We start from the raw sequence: 17,511 nt of genomic DNA on the forward strand, positions 1-17,511 counted from the left end.
AGAGGAAGGGGCTCTACTAGCCTTTCCAAAGCAGTCAGCATGACAGCCTTTGTAATTTATGGTTTGTTTGTTTGTTTTGGGGGGTGCTGGGGATTGAACCCAGGGTCTTGTGCATGCTAGGCAAGCACTCTATCAACTGAGCTATATCCCCAGCCTGAGTACCCCAGTTTTAAAGAAAGACTGTGACAAATAAATTGCTAAAATTGAAAGGTAAAATTCTTTTCTTCTCATCAGGCAACTGCTAGACATCCAGTCTCTGAGACCTGAGAGACAAGGCAGAAGGCAGTTTCAACTCTAGTGGAATACAAAGATCATAACGCGTATGTCTAAAATTGGGGCATCAGGCCCTGGGTGGTGACCCAAAACAAATTTCTTCAGACTTTACAACACAGTTACAAAAAGAGCATTTGGCAACTGTCCTAAGAGGAGGTTCTGAGAAACAGCTCAGCAACCCAGCCAAATATAATCTCCTTTCAGAATTAGGTCAAAGTTGTCGGATGTCGCTGAAGACTTAAGGTTAAAGCCAGAGCACTGGCCAATCAGTTTGTAAACAGTTCCATTGGTGGCCTTTTTTAGAAACCAATCCATGGGATTTATCTTCCTGGTTGGCAATTATGTCTTAAGAATGTATATGAGGGGAAAACTTGAAATCTAATCTTGCCCCCACCAAACGAAATCATCCCACACTCCAGAACTTTCAATGACTCTCCTTTCCATATGCTTTCATATTTCAGTTTCCTTCCAATTTTAGAATCATCTACTAAAAAAAGGCTAGTACCTAAGTAAGGCTGTGAATAGCTCCCAACACCAGGATCTCTGTAGTTTGGGGAATGGTGAAGCGCTACCCTGGCTCCCAGACTCTGTCACACAAGCCCCCTCCCACCCAAATACTTCCATTCTCTAGTCTTCTCAGCCTCCACAAATACAGGTGAGATGAAACTGAATCCATCACTGACATCACTATTAGTGAGCAAAAGATGAGGGTACTCTATCAAGATTTAGTTCCAATGACAGAATAAATATTACTTATAACTTTAATCCTTTTCTATAGCCCAGTTCCAGAAATTGGGCCAATGGACTCTTCCCTCCTTCAGTGGTAGACTTTGTCTTATGAGTACCAGAGCGGTTGAACCTGAGAAGATGGAAGAGAAGATCTGAAGTTCTCTTTACTATCATAAAGTCTCTTTTTACTACAATCAGATGGGATGAACCATGCAAAAGAACTTTAAAAATAATAAAGTGCTAAGAAAATGCAAGACCATGAAAGAAATATTATAAGGGATAACTTGTCACCTATTCCAGACCAAAACAAAATGAATAAAAACTATCATTAGACCTTAAATTCAAAGTCCAAAAGAGAGAATTGAAATCAAGCTAAGTCTGCAGAAGAGGCAACAGAGCTGTCCAAAGGGACCATGTGCGTGCCGACATTTTCAGCCACTATTGATTAGGCTGGTGCTGTGCATACCTCTGGCCACAAGACCTTGAGCAGATGGACTGTGTTAGCACTTTCATCCAAACTGCTTAGGAAGAAAGATGGGTTCTTCTCCACACTTGCTCACCTCTGCTTCAGTGATCCTATAAATTCAATCTTAAGATGAAAGGAACTTGGATCCCTGAGTCAACAGATGGAAGAGTGTCCTCTCACTGGAATGCAAGGCTCAGTATTAAGGCTGAGCCACAGAGATTTCAGTTTGTTTAATGCTATAGCATAGCAAAACCCTCTCTTTTAAAATGCGCTCACTGTATTAAATTTCTTCAGAAACAGTGCTCTTCGGAGTTACTCGTGATGAAACAAATTGATTTTTTAAAAAATAATATAGTTGTCTTAGTCTGATACTAACACAATACCACAAACTGGGTAAATTATATAGAAAAGAGGTTTATTTTGGCTCATGGTCTTGTCCAAGGTTGATGGCCTTCTTGTGGTAGACTCACAAGAGGTGCAGGATATCACATGACAAGAGAGTATGAGAGACTTGGCTAAAGTGGCCATTGTAGCAGACTTACTCTCGTAATAACCATTAACCTACTATCACATTAATGAATCCATTCACAAGGGCAGAACCCTAATCACCTGTTCAAGGTCCTGCCTGGTTCTGCCTCTTAATATCTCCTAATAGGGATTAAACATGAGTTTTCTTTCACAGGGAACAAACCATTTTCAAACCATAGCTGTAATTCATGTGCCACATCTATACCACATATGATCTAGGTATTAAAGAAAAAAAAAGTCAATCCTACATCAGATAACATTTTTACAGTGAATAAATTTCTAACCTAATGGTTCAGTAGATTAAAACAGCTGACTTTGGCATCAAAGCTCTCATTCTGATCCAGCCATTTATTCTAAGACCTAAGTAATTCAATCTCTTCTCTCTGCTTTGGTTTTAAGATGTAGAGGAGGACCTGCCTCTGAGTGTTTTGGTGAGCAATAAAAATAACTGTGAAGCCCTTTTCCGGCACAAAGTGCTGCATAAATGCTTAATGATTTCCTTTAATGATATCATGGATGGGGGCATTGTACTTTTAAGTGAAATATTTTCATTTGAGTTATAGCATGTAATATTCTAGATGTCAAGGCTTGATGGATGGCTGAAATAAGGATTCTTTGTTTTTTGGGTTTTTTTTTTAATTCAGATAATTTAATCATTTCTCCTTCATTTCAAAATTTACATATAATTAACACAGGCAGGACTTGGATCTCACAAAGAAGGCTAATGATGGCCGTATAAAGAAAGCAGACTTTTGTCAAATGCCATGGATGATGCAAAGCAATCATAAGGCCATCCGTTTCGTTCATGAATTCTGCTTTGGAAGAAAAACACTCAGTTGGACTTTTTTAAATTTACAGAATCATAGCTTTCAATTATACTGAGCCCAGACCAGTCTCAAGGGGCAGATATTTACCTTCTAACAGAGGTGGGCATTTTGATCTAGAGCAGAAAATAAAACATTTGGTCAAATATATCCATCTACTATCAAGAGGACCCAATTCTCTAAAATTAGATAAAGAGTAAAAAGGGAAAAGGGTTGGACGATGTCTTTTTGTTTGTTTGTTTTAATGGATTTTTTTAGTTGTAAATGAACACAATATCTTTATTTATTTTTATGTGGTGCTGAGGATGGAACCCAGTGCCTCGCATGGGTGAGGCAAGTGCTCTACCACTGAGCTATAGCCCCAGCCCCTGGATGATGCTTTGAAGACAATTGTCTTCAGGGTTTTTTTTTCCTCTTATAAAAATGAAGTTATGGAAGTTTTTGTTATTTTTAATGTGTGTCCTAGAATAAGTGAGTTTGAGAAGCTCTCCTCTACTGGCTAGTCTGCAAACCTCTATAGTTCACTCACATAGATGTAATACCTCTGACTTATTCCAACTCTCCAATGCCAGATGTGGCCTCTCCCTTACCCATTCATCCTCTCTTAGCAGCTACAGAATGTCTACTTTGTTCCAGATTGTACAATGCAATTAATATCATCTCATTCCTCAGATGAGGAAATGATGCTCAGTGAAGTTAAGAAATTGACCCAGGGTCACAAGTTTGGTTTGGAGCAGCTCCTGAATGCAACTGGGCCCAGCTATTCCAAATGTGGGCTGTGAACCCCAACACTTCCACGCCTCTTACATGACTTCCTTCTCACATGGTAGAAGAAGTGAATGAGGAAATGGAGGAAGGAAGGGAATAAAGGTCACTAACACCTCCTTTTCTTCAGAAAAAAAAAAAAGAAGGTTCATAGTTGGAAACAACTCTACAGATGTCCCAGCCACTTTCACTCTTTTTAGAAAATAAAACAGATTGCTCAGACAAGTGAATGACTTTCTCAAGGTCATGTAGTACAGCAGGGTACGTTAGAGCTGGAACCAGCATCCAGGATTTTTTTACTCCCAGGTATAATCTTTCCACTATTGCACCCCACCCCCATCTTGACAAATAACATACATTAGTCAGTTTATCTCATGGTAATAAAATTGTGTAAATAATTTCAGTTGTCTCAAGGACCTAGAAAAACAGTGTGTATGGATGGTAAGACCAACTCTTAAATGTGTTCATTGTGCACTTAATCAACATTTTAGAGCATCTGCCACGTGCCATGCTGTGTGACAGTATTCAGCATATAGAGCTGATCTGGTCTGATGGGTCTCTGCCAACATTGAGGCGTTTCCAGCCTAATGAATCTGAGAATTTAATGGATTTTATTCTCCTATCACACACCATAGATCAAGAGGGGAAAAAAGTGATTTTTAAAAATCAAACATTTATTCTTTTAATATTCTCCACCCTGTACTCAAATCTTTCCTAGTTTCTACAATGCCTGGAACATTTTAAATATAGGGAAGGAAGGCACCTCATTCACTCATCATATACTTGTTATACATTGACTATGTGCAAGGAAATTTCTAGGGATGCATCACTAAACGAAACAGATAAGAACATCTCCCCTCATGGAGATTACCCTCTAACTGGAAAAAAAACAGGCAGTAACTATAAGGAATAAGTAAATTATATATTAGTTTGGGTGATGTGGGTGAGAGAAAAATGAAAATAAAATAGAAAAAGGCAAGGGGGATTTGGCATTCAAAAGGGAAGAGGGGCAGATGATCATTTCAAATAGGATGGCCAGAGTGGCCTCACTGAGAATATTTGTGCATACTTCCAGGTGAGGCAGGTAGCCTGTGGATGTCTAGGTAAAGAACATTCCAGTAGAGTGGACAGCCAGGACAAAGCCCTAAGCAAGGAGCAGTAAGGGAGCCATTGCCCCTGAAGCAGAAAGAGCAGGAGAGAAAATAGGAGTCAGAGGGAGCAAGGGAGAGAGAGTGTTTGCATACCAGGTCGGGCCTTGATGTGGGAACTTTTAGTTGCTAAGTAAGGACTGGCTTTGCTCTAAGTGAAGTGGAAAGCCCCTAGACAGTTGTATGCAGAGGAGGGATATGATGGGATTTAGGCTTTAAAAGAATCGTTCTGGCTGCTACACTGAGAACATATTTCAAGGGTGGAAGGAAGAGGCCAAGAGACCAATTAAGAGATACTGAAGTAGGGTAGCCCAGACCTGGGGAATAGCAGAGGAGGCTGGAGAGATGGCTGGAATCTGGATACTACAGCTTTTCCTGGCAGATTGGATCCAGGATGGGTGGGGGGATGATGAGCCAAAGAGAACATCCTGGGGTGATAGATGCCAAGGCTTTTAGCCTGAGGTGCTGCAAGCAGAAGTGCTGCTTCCTGAGATGGGGGAATGCAGCGAATCCAGAGGTGCAAGGTGGCTAAGTAGCCATCCTGGTGTGTGTGTGTGGGGGGGGGTGTAATTAAGCATTAGAGATGGGCCTGAGGGTGAAGGTCTACGCTGAAGATATGAATTTGGGAGAGTTCTCCCTCGTGGTTCAAGCCCTTGTTGGGCTTTGCTAGCTGGCACAAGCTGGTGAGAATGACCTTCCCATCCAGGGAATCTCATTTCCCCAGAGATGTGAATAGGAAAAGAAATAACCCATAGCAAATGGATTGTTTGACTATTATATATTTGTTAAAAGGCCTCAGAAACTTCTTTTTAAAAAACTTAGGGAAGGATTTTCTATTTTTAAATTTTATTTTTCTCGATTATGGTAACAGCTTTTGGCCAGGAGCCACAGGCCTCTGTAAATGAAAACTCACAAATGTTCGGGTGGACAAGCATGGAATTTCTTGTGTGCGAGAAAATACACACACAGGCAAAACCAGAAAAGGTCACGGAGTCCACAAGGCCAGGCTTGGTGGTACTGTCTCTGGAAGACTAGGCTTCATGTCTAGAGGGCTGGCCCAACAAGAGCCCTGGATGCAAGAAGAGAGGGGGTCACCGGTCTCCTTGGTGAAGGGGACCCCTGACTAATCCCCACATAACCTTAATTGCACTACCAGATATCTACCCTCTTGGGATCTACTGTCTTTACCACTATGCTAATCTCAAAACGGTAAAAATGTCTGGGTTGTAGGGTGCCCGTGCCAGCCTGTCCTGGTTACATTCTTCCACTAAGTAGCTATGGCCACCCACTGCAGCTCCATCGCCTCCCAGGGGAGAAGGGAACCTGACCTGTAGGAGGCAGCAGCATCTGTTTCCAGGAGGTTCTGCAGACAGTCTCATTAGAGGAACTGCTTTCTCCCCTGCTTCCTGCCACCCCATACTAACTGCCACAATCACCTGAATGTTTTTGGCCAGGAATCCAGCAGTATTCAGCATGCCCTCTTAAAGGAATCCTGGTCTTCGGCTCTTGCTCTGTTGCTGCAAGGGGTTGGCAGCCACCATATGCATTTGCCTCATCCTCTGGGGCTGCAAGCGCAGCAGGGTCAGAGAGTCTGCCTCTCACTGCACCATGTGGTTAGATCCTGTTGACTTCAGCTTTGAGCCCAACGGGCATTTTGTTGTTTTCTTCCCTTCACAAGACTCCAATTGCTGCACATCAGAATGAGAGCTCTCTCTCTCCCTCTGCCTCAATCACACAAGTCCAGGTGTATGAGTGTCCAATAATGCAGGTGTTGTGTGATGATGAATCAGTCTCTTAGAGTCCTCTGCAAGCTTACATGGAAGTGCACTTCCACAAGCCAGCCCTGTTCTTTCAAAGCAGTCCTCCCAGGAAATTCTTATTCTGCTGGCATCAGTGTGGCTGCTATAATTGCTCATAAAGCCATCCATGGGACTTTGTGGCAGGCGCTTTTACTAAGCTCTGTAATTAATTCTTGGAAAGCCATAGAAGGGGCTTGTTCAGAGCACTGTTAAATCAAAAACAGGCTTCCTGTTGGCCTGCTCAGATGGAGCCCTGATAGTTTAAAAGAGATAATGAACCAGGCTGAAGAAACCTCCTAACAATCATTCATTCCTCCAACAGTGAAATCTAGGTACCACTCAAGATATAAATGGCATGCATGAGCCACCCAGATGCAGAGACGCCTCCTCCTTGGATACACAGAGAGACCTTGGAACCTAATCTTTAACTATTGGCCAAGTCCTGGTTGACTTCACACAATTTTCTTTAACATTGTGTTGGTTTGTTTGTTTGTTTCCTCGTGGACACTAAGGTCATGCTGATAACATTCCAGAAAGATGTGTGGATGTGACTGATGCATATCATGTAGTCAGGGGCAGACGGGTTCAGTTGGTTGATGGGCCCTCCTCTGTATGCATAAGCTCAGGCTGGATAATATAATAGTAAAAGCTACAAGTTATTGAGTGGCAGCTGTGTCAACAGCCTTGACCTTTTTGCACACATTCTCCCAAGAACTCTTAAAGGACAGAGTCATTATTTCTACTGTACAGACTGAAGCCCTGTTATTGTTTAGATATGGAGTGTCTCCTAAAATCTCATGTGTAAGACAATGTAAAAAAGCTTAGAGGTGAAATGTTTGGGTTATGAGAGCTTTAACATAATCAGTACATTAATCCACCGATATGGATTAACCAGGTGGTAGGGAGGCAGACACGGAGTAACTGGAGGAGGTGTGTCACTAGGGGCATGACTTTGGGGTTTATAGTTTTGCCCCTGGTAAGTGCAGTTCTCTCTGCTTCCTGATTGCCCTGTTCTAAGCTGCTTTCCTCCTCCGTACCTTTTTGCCATGGTGTTCTGCCTCACCTTGGGCCCAGAGCAATGAAGTTAGCCCTCTATGTGACAAGACCTCTGAAACTGGAAGCCTCAAATAAACTTTTCCTTCTCTAAAGTTGTTCCTTGTTAGGTCTTTTGATTCATAGTGACAAAAATGCTGACTAAAACAAGCCGGCTCTTATAATATCCTCATATATCACAGATGGCTTCATGATAATACAGTGGACTATGACTATCTTTCTCTAAAATAAATATGTTCTAAATAAATCTGCTTTTATAAAAGCTTGGTGCCTTGAATACATTAATGACTACATAAATATGCTTATTGACTCAGTGAAACTAATATTTAGTCACTTTTCAAAGAGAACTTGTCATTTCTCTATAGTAGCAATTCTCCACTGGAAGTGATTTTGTCCCCCCGCAGACATTTGGGAGTCTCTCAAGACGTTTAATTATTGCAACTTGGGGAGGAGGTGTTGATATCTAATGGTCCTATCAGGCAGAAGTCAAGGATCCTTCTAAACCATCTACTACACACAGGACAGTATCTCCAACCTACCCCAAGAAAAAGTTACCCAGATCACAATGTCAATAGGATGAGGTTGAGAAATCCTAATCTATGTATACCCAAGGTCAACTGATAGGTCATCCTTTATTTATTGATATCTAAGTTATAAAACATCAAACTTAAAAAAGAAGATGATTAAATCCCATAAAATGTGATAGTAAATTGCATACTAGAACCAACCAAAGAGGCATCCTTTACATTCCCAAATCCAGGAAAATGCCAAACTCAGTCTTAGGTATGACAGTTAATTTTAAGCTATAATGTGACATGAAAATCCAACCATGCCAGTATAAAAACTGGTTGCCCCCTAAGGCCAAGACAAAGACGTATCTGCAACTCTCATAGTAAGCTGCCACAGCACAGAGCATACGTGGGGGTCCTATGGGAGCTAATGCCCATGCAAGATGAGAGCACCTTTTTTAAAACATATGAGGTCCTGAACAACTTAGCAAGACCCTATCTCAAAATAAAAGATAAAAAGAGCTGATGATGTGGCTCAGTTGTTGAGAGTCCCTGGATTGAAACCCTGGTAAAAACAAACAAAACAAAACAAACAACCATATGAAGTAATCACTGCCAAGAAAGATACTCTACAGTCTAGACAGTCAAATTCAAACCTGAGCAACTAAAACTAAAAGAGCAATGTTTCAACTTTTAAAAACTTAAACAAGCATTTAAATATGTTTGCAGAAATAAATATCTTATAAATAATAGCACAGCATTTTGAAATCAGAACAGACAGATTTGAAAAACAAGGGCCCTAATATTTTAAAATAGCTATTGAGCCAGGCACTGTGGCACATACCTGTAATCCCAGAGGCTTATGTGGCTGAGGCAGGAGGATCTCAAGTTCAAAGCCAGCCTCAGCAAAAGCTAGGCACTAAGCAACTCAGTGAGACCCTGTCTCTCAATAAAATACAAAATAGGGCTGAGGATGTGGCTCAGTGGTTGAGTGCCCCTGAGTTCAATCCCCAGTTCTCCCACCCCCCCAAAAATAGCCATTGAAATAAGAAACTCAATAGATGAGTTAAACAGGACACTAGATAGGAATGAAGATAAACTTTGCAACTTGGAAGAAAAACCTAGAATTTCTAGGCAGATGGGAACCAACAGAAAGCATGGCACTATTCATATTAGTAAAAAATATATTTCAAGGTAAAAATGAACTGAATGGAAAGGTATATTATCAAAAGGAGCCCATCAAAAAAATTTCTACTAATCATAAACTTTCATATACTTAACAAATGTAGTTGAAATACATAAAATGAAAATAGAGTTATCAGGAGAATTGATAGATCTCTAAGTCACTTTTCCTAAAAACTGAGAGATCAAGCAGGCAGAAACAGTGTAAAGAACTAGATGATCTGGATAACAATACTGGCAGGCTTTGTTGAAGGAATACACATGCAAACATGCATACACATGCATAAAAAATTTGTGAGTACTTACATACTATGCACACATACATGCACATTCATCAATGTGTGCATACACAAAGATATGATGCTCCATAGGTGTTTACACATAAATGCATATGCGTATATTATAACATTATATGGATATTTACATAGAATAAGATACCACACAAATAGAAACCACCCATTCCTCTCACAAGGAAAAGTTGAACCTGTACCAAGAAGGAAATTTCAATAAATTCCAAGAAACTGATATCATACAGACCATGTTCTCTGTCCACAATAACATAAAAATTATGATCCAACACAACAAAAATGAGAGCAATTGGAAATGAAAAAATACATATTGAAATAATCCATGGATTAAGGAATAACTCATATTACTTCACCATTTGCTTTTGCCACTTACTAATCTATCATCATATTTCTCCCATTTTGAAAGACTGTTGTAAATGTTACTTGGAGGGTAGTATCACATCATAACATATGGGTGGCATATAATTTACTTAGCCAGTCCCTTATTTGGCACATTTATATTATTCTTGATTTTTTGCTGTTATAATAATACTGTAATGAACATGAAATTAATATTAATATTAATTAACATTAATATTTCACTTCATTGTTCACAAATAATATTTTGCAACATTTAGGTTCTTCCTTAATTAGAATATTCCATTTGGAAACCAGCTGTACATTTCATCTGAGGGAAGAATAGCCATATTGCTCCAGGAAAAAGCAAGCCAGGTGATGAAGATTTGTGTCACCATCTCAAAAATTGAGAAAGGGGTACGGTAGAACAGATACTGCACTATCACTACCAGCATCACATACAGATCTCACATGTCAATATGTAAGTGACAGATGCCAAGCCATTTCATCTCCGGTTTTCACTTCTAAATTGAAGTGAAAACTATATTACTAAAGTTAGGAAGGCTAGAACAATAAGGGCAATAAATCAAACAATGATATGAGTTTCATTCAACACAGAAAACAAGTATTTCCAGATAACTACACATTATGCAAGATAAACAGTTCTGGAAATGGGAAACGATAGAATGAGGCAAAACTTTAAAATGAAGAAAATTAGATGAAATTCATCAGGACTCAAATATATTGGCAGTCAGTGATAGATCAGTCAGCTGAGCAATAAGGTGAGATGTGTGTGAATATTGATGCAAGTTGACACTTTTGACTCTTGGAAGAGCCCAGGCTGGTATCAAACTGCCTTCACTGCATCTCATGGTAGAGCTGGGTGGCTTTGGCCAAATTCTTCAAACATCAGTTTCCTTGCCCCTAAAATTGATGTAATAACAGCTTCTACCTCATGGGGATGCTATAAGAATTAAACGCAAAACCCAACTTAAATAAAGGGTTTAGCACAGTGCCTAGCACATTTATGTGCTCATGAGGTCATTATTGCATGAATTTCAAAAGACTAAGGAAAGCCAGATGGGTCCCCAGAGAGATGGGAAAAGGAGCTAGATATTATCACTAAGCCTTGGTGATAAACTTTGTAGCTCATATTAACGCTAAGGCATAAATTGGGTTCTATGAACCATTTTTTAAATATTCTAAATTCTAAGTGTAAAGTGATATGAAATCTGTATGCAAGTAAGTCTCCAGTGTAAGGTCTAGTTGTTAAAATAGATATTTAACCCAGGTGATCCCAGTAGCTTGGGGGGTGGAGGCAAGAGGATAGTGAGTTCAAAACCAGCCTCAGCAAAAGTGAGGCACTAAGCAACTCAGTGAGACCCTGTCTCTAAATAAAATACAAAATAGGGCTGGGGATGTGGCTCAGTGGTTGAGTGCCTCTGAGTTCAATCCCTGGTACCGCACACCCCCACCCCAAAAATATATATTTAATGTAGCATGATAGGACTTTACTGCCAAACTGGGACTGGTGAGCATGGGTGAAGGTTCACCTGAGACTTTAAAGAACCTGAGATCAGGTCACCTGGGCCACCCTAGCTACACGGATTGGAGGTTGACTGCATTCTTTGAAGTGGTGAAAACACAGATCCACCTTCTGTGATTTGGCAAAATAATAACAACAACAACAAAATTGGATTTATATTTTTCAGATGCATTCCTTTGACAGTTACCAAATGCTAGAATATTGTTTTCTGGGTTTTTCTTTTAAATAGGGATTTGACTTTGGAATATGGAAATTCCCATGATGAGAGTCCTCTCAGAAAGAACTAATGACCCTTCCTGAATAATGATCCACCCCTGAAAGTTCCTCTCCACCATGTCCATAAAAGGCTTCCGCTGCCATTTAGTCAAAATCTAGGCTGTCTCTAATGGACCTTTGTGTAGGTTGTATTTTAGGTCTTATTCATTTATGAATTGAACCAACAGTTAATCTTATCTGTTCTAAAAGCAAATCTAGTCTCTTTGTCCTCAAATTCCAAATATAGTACACTAGTTTATGAAATTATATATGGTCAAGATTTGCATTTTCAGAGTTTTTTTTTTTTTTCAAGCAAGGAGAAATGTCTGATTCCAAATACAAATACAGGGAGCCAATGTCCCTGGGTCAGGAGACTCTTTCCATGGGGGACTTGAAGTGGTTGGTCTGGGGCTCTCTGTTTGGCCCCTTATGCAATTAGGTCTGTTTATACGCCTCTGGTTAGAGTTTGGATGTTTTTTCTTGGCAGAGAAACGTACCACCTATTTTAATGCTGACCTGTGATGTTTCATTCACATTTTAAATCTTTTATCGCCTGTGGCTCCCATGATATTTTCCCTTTTGTTAGCATTTTTTCTGATTGGTATTGATTCTCTATTTTGCCAAAGGGTTAGGAAAACTCCTGCCCTGTTGGCATGATTGCAAAAAATCTGACTGCTGTTTTTCTCCCCACAAAAGAAGTATCTATAGCCATTTAATTATGTAGTTTATTTTTAAAGCAAGAATGAAAGAACCGGGGATCATCTTTCACTTAAATTCAGCTTAGCATGTTCTCAGAATGTTAAACATTCTCAATTCCTACAGTTATTGAAATGGGAATCCTTGTCTAAAGAAAATGAGTGCATTTATTTGGTCTATGTCTATGATTTCATTGTATACTGCTGTATTTTGTGAGATAGAAATAGAGTCCATAACCTTAAACACTGTCAAAAAGAAATAAATATGCTCTGTGGGAAAAATAATAATTCACACAGATTTCAGTCGCTGAATAAATTCCCTATCTTCCACTGGACACAGACTGCATATAATGGTGACTCCAAAACGGTATTAAATGCCCTAATGGAATATTTTCCTGCATTTATATCCAGAAGATACCAAGGTGTTCTCCGGCAATTGATTTTAAGTACAGTAAAAAGTGTTACTAATAAAATCCTAAAACGATAAGCAGGGTTCTATCTAATAATTCATGTAATCAAAGGCCAAAGTAAATGTCTGTATCCAGAGAGAGTTGACCATCTAGATTAGAGAGACATTTCTTTAAGATGGAAGACCCGTTCTGGGTCATCCAGAGTTCCAAGGCTCATGACGCCCTCTGCCCCACAACTACCTTCTATCCATACACACATACCATCTGGGAACCTGGTTTTCTAGAAATCTAAAGCTCTGAAGCTCTAGTTTACTTCATGGCACTTCAGCTGATTCAAAGGCTTCTTATGTGGAAGGAATTGCCGGAGGAAGGCTGAAGACAGGAAGCCAAAACCTGCTTGAGTGACGATCCCTTTCCACATATGGAAAGGAAGCTGTCCATCTGGTCTTTCATTTTTCAGTTCCACCTCAAGGAATTGAACAGACTCAGATCTCAGTCTCTCTGGGAATAGCTGAAGTTTTCCAACATGGCCAATCCTCCCAGATGCCCCAAACACACACCCACACACTCCCATACTTCACATCTATAAAGCCACAGCAGGGACATGGAGAGTTGATGCCTATGTTGGCTGTGGGACAGGGCACTGACTCAGATGCCCACTGCACCTCCCCAGCACTGCCTGGGTGGCAGCAAACACCAGGGTACTTCCACTTGGGATGACTCCAACTACTCTGCCAACTGAAGGGAGCTCTGGTTCTTCCATAAAGGAAAAAGGATGAGCGTCTGAATTTATAGATCTGAACAGAGCTAGGAAACAAGAAAGAATGTCTCCACTTAGATCTACCAACGGATGGGACTCCCAGTGTGTACACTAAAGCCACAAAAGTGCCGGGATAGAGGTATTATATGTGATGCTTTTCTGCCGTTTTGCAAATTTTGTGTAATGATAGTAACTTAATTGCAGGTTAACATTAACGCTGAGCCTAGCAACCCCATTAGCCTCACGTACCCCTCTAAAGGACCTTGTATCTTCCCCATCTCCGTGGTTACTTCTGGAAATTCCCAATGACTGCCACATCTACTAGACACCAACTGACCTGCTTTCTCCAGAGTGTGGCCTCCTGGAGGAAGCCCATGAGCCAAAAAACAGAGAAGCCACACCCTGGCCTAGGCCGCTGTAACCCTGAGAGAGAACACTTTCTTTGACTCACTGTTGGGCATGGCAGATACCACCATGGCTCCTCAGTCCACCAGACATGGACCCTGTTTTCCTGGCAGAAAATGAGAGATGCCCATGTACCTTAATTAGGACTTAACTCTCATGAGGTTCCACAGGAGAAACTGCCCCATTCACATCTGCCTGCACCCACTATCTCCATAGGAATCTTGGACGCTCTCGGTCTTTGGGGAGGATGGGAATTGCCTGGGAGCTTGTTAGAAATGTAGATACTAGAGATCTGGATTCAGGAGCATTGATGAGGGCCCAAGGAATTTTCTTGGAAACAAGCTTCTCAGATGATTCTGAAGCCAGTGGTCTGAATGATCCTGAAAAACATGGGAAGATCCCACATGGTGATGAGTAACACTGGATTTTATATAAGGAAGAGCCAGAGAGTATTTGGGGAAACTCTATAATAAAGAATGTAATGAGTAAAAATGGTTATTCCATATAGGGCTAAGAGAATAGGGAAGAAATATGAGGCATTAAAATAGCAACCATAGCAAGGAATGACAAGGGAAGGATTGCCCAGGAAATTAACACTGCACTACCCCTCCTAGCTTCTTTCCACCCAAACGCAGGGGCTCCAGGAAATAATCCGCCAACCCCCTTCCCATTTACAAAGTCCCTCTATGCTCTTTTTTCAAACCAGCCAAACACAGCAAGCCGAAAAGCCATATCTGCTGGAATGATCCACCATACAATGATCCATTTTATGAAGGCATAAAATAACCAGTCTTATGCAAAGCAGTTCAGACACGGCTTGTCTGATCTGTGTTTCATTTGTGATGGAAACTTAGCTGTTTCTCTAGCTACCCCTCTGCTGCATACCCTCACCCCCCTCACCTCTTCCCATCATTCTTCAACCCAACTTTTCTGATCCATGACCCGGGTAAGGAATGGCCTCAAGGAAATAAGAAAATAGGTCTGAAACAAGGAAAAGAAGAGTGGATTGGGCAGGGTTTGCATTCTTTCAAATACCAGAGTATTTTAAATTTTCTGAAAAGTCATTTTTTTTTTTTTTAAATCTCTGCCGATCCTAAGTAAGGATTAAGATACCCGATTCTTCACTCTTCTTCTTTTGTGATGAATGTGATAATTGACTCCCCCAAATCTACTCACCTCAGATGACTGGTCCCAGCCAATCAGCACAGGGCATTCCTGGACAGTGGCTGTTCAAATTGCGTCCAAAGCCAGGCCCATTCGACTAAAGCAATGCTGTTCAGTAGAAATATATTGCAAGCTTTATATGTAACTCAAAATTTTTGGTAGCCACATTTTAAAAAGTAAAAAGAAAAAAACAAAATTAACTTTTTAAATATATTCATGTGGCCTATTATATCTAAAATACCATGATCCAAACACAGTCAATACAAATTTATGAGATATTTTAACATTCCTTTTTTCCAAGTGTTAAAAATTTAGTGTGTTTTTTTACATTTAGAGCACACCTCACTTGGAATATTCATATTTCAAATGCTTGATAACCAGATATGGCTGGCGGTTACCATAACAGACAATGTAGGACTTTAATTTTGTTTTAGAGTGGAATAGAACAATGAGCTCCTTATCCTTCTCTGTCTCCTTCTCGTCTTCCTTCAGGATATGCATAAGGAAGCACATTGAGCCTATGGCTGCTGGCAGCCATCTTATGACCATGAGGAGATTCAGAACTAGATCTCTGTGTCCTTGATCACATAACTAAGCTTTGCTGCTCCAGTGTCTGCCTGCCTCTGAACTCCCAGTGATAGGAGATAATACAGTTAATATTTAAGTCATTTAGAGTCTAGCTTTCTGTTATAGGCATCTGAAGACATGATAATCTATAAACCTTCTAATCCATATTGTAGCCGCAAAGAACTATTTCTGATCCTTCTTGTGATGGATTTGTTTGTTGTATCAAGGAAGTAGGCACAAGCCAAACATATTTCTCTTCTAAGCTACAAATTGAGAGAGCCAATAAAACTCTAACCCACCATGAGTCAGCTTTTTGCTGTTAAGGTCCATTTTGGCTCATGATTTCAGAGATTTCAGTTTAGCGTCACTTGGCCCTGTTGCCTTTGGGTGTGAGGTGAGGGAGAATATGATGGTGGGCGGGTGCCCGGCCCACCCTCCTGATGGCCAGGAAGCAAAGAGAGAGAAAGAGAGAAAGAGAAAGGATCCAGGCTCCCAATGTCTCCTTCAAGGGCATCACCCCCATGGCCTGACTTCCTTCCACCAGGCCCACCTACTAAAGGTTCCACCACTACCAATGGCATCACAGGCTGTGACCAAGTCTTTAGTCTCTGGGATGTTGAGGACATACTAGGTCTCAACACAGCAGCCACTTATTTCCCTGAAGAGTCACTACTGTGTTTTCTTTTGTTCAAATCATACTATAGTCTTTCTTAATGAAATTAAGGTAACATTTTATATTAAATATTGTAGAAGCAAAAAAGTAGACTGTCGCAGTCTGGCTGGGCACAAATCACGAGCCACTGAAGCAGGAACAAACTTTATTTCTGAACTCCACCAGCACACTCCACACACGCTCCCCAGGAACTATCCCGAACCCCACGCGCCTCATCCAGGAACCAGCCACGGGAAATATCTCCTCCGGAAATCCCTCCTCCTGCACTTCCCCAACCAATGGAAACTCTCCAGGATTCCCCGGGAATCCCCACGAGAACTCCAAAGTAGCGGCCCAGGCAGATAGTAATGCCTCGCCTGTCAACCAATACTATTGGCAAAATGCCAGGGGCCATTCCGACTCAGCTGTGGCTCTCAGCAGTAGACGAATTTCCTCTAAGCACTGTGTTTCAAAACAATAAGCTCACTCTTGGATATAGACATGATCATAATAAATCAAAATTAGTTTGGTCCAACATAAAATCAGGTAGTGCAAACTTTGATGGCATTCGATGAACAGGAAGGGCCCCTGCAAAGTCTCAGACCCAGAAGGTGCCTGGAACTCTGAGAATGTGATGCCCAGTGAGGTGCCGTACTGCTGGCTGCTCCCTGGTTCTTCCTGCAGAGTCTCCAGGATAAACACAGATAGACAGCTCTACCTAAAATGCTCAAAGCATGTATCTTTAAAAAGAAGAAAGATCTTAAATCAGCAACCTAAATTTATACCTTAAGGTACCAGAGAAGGAAGAATGACTAGCTCCAAAGCTAGCAGAAGGAGGGAGAATAATTAAAATTATAGCAAACAAACAGAACAGAATAGAAAATCAATTCTAAAAAATCAATGAAACTAAAATTGATTCTTCAAATATCAAAAAAAAAATCGACAATCTTTAGATTGACTAAGGAAAAAAAAAGACTCCAATAACTAAGTGAAAGAGGGGATATTACAATTGATTTTAGAGAAATAAAAAAAAAGATTATGAGAGTATATAAACAACAAATTGGATGACCTTTGAAGTGGGTCAGTTCCTGGAAATATACCACCGATCAAGACTGACTCATGATGAAACAGATAATT

The sequence above is a fragment of the Marmota flaviventris genome, chromosome 1, assembly GCF_047511675.1.
Source record: "Marmota flaviventris isolate mMarFla1 chromosome 1, mMarFla1.hap1, whole genome shotgun sequence".
NCBI classification, from domain to species: Eukaryota; Metazoa; Chordata; class Mammalia; order Rodentia; family Sciuridae; genus Marmota; species Marmota flaviventris.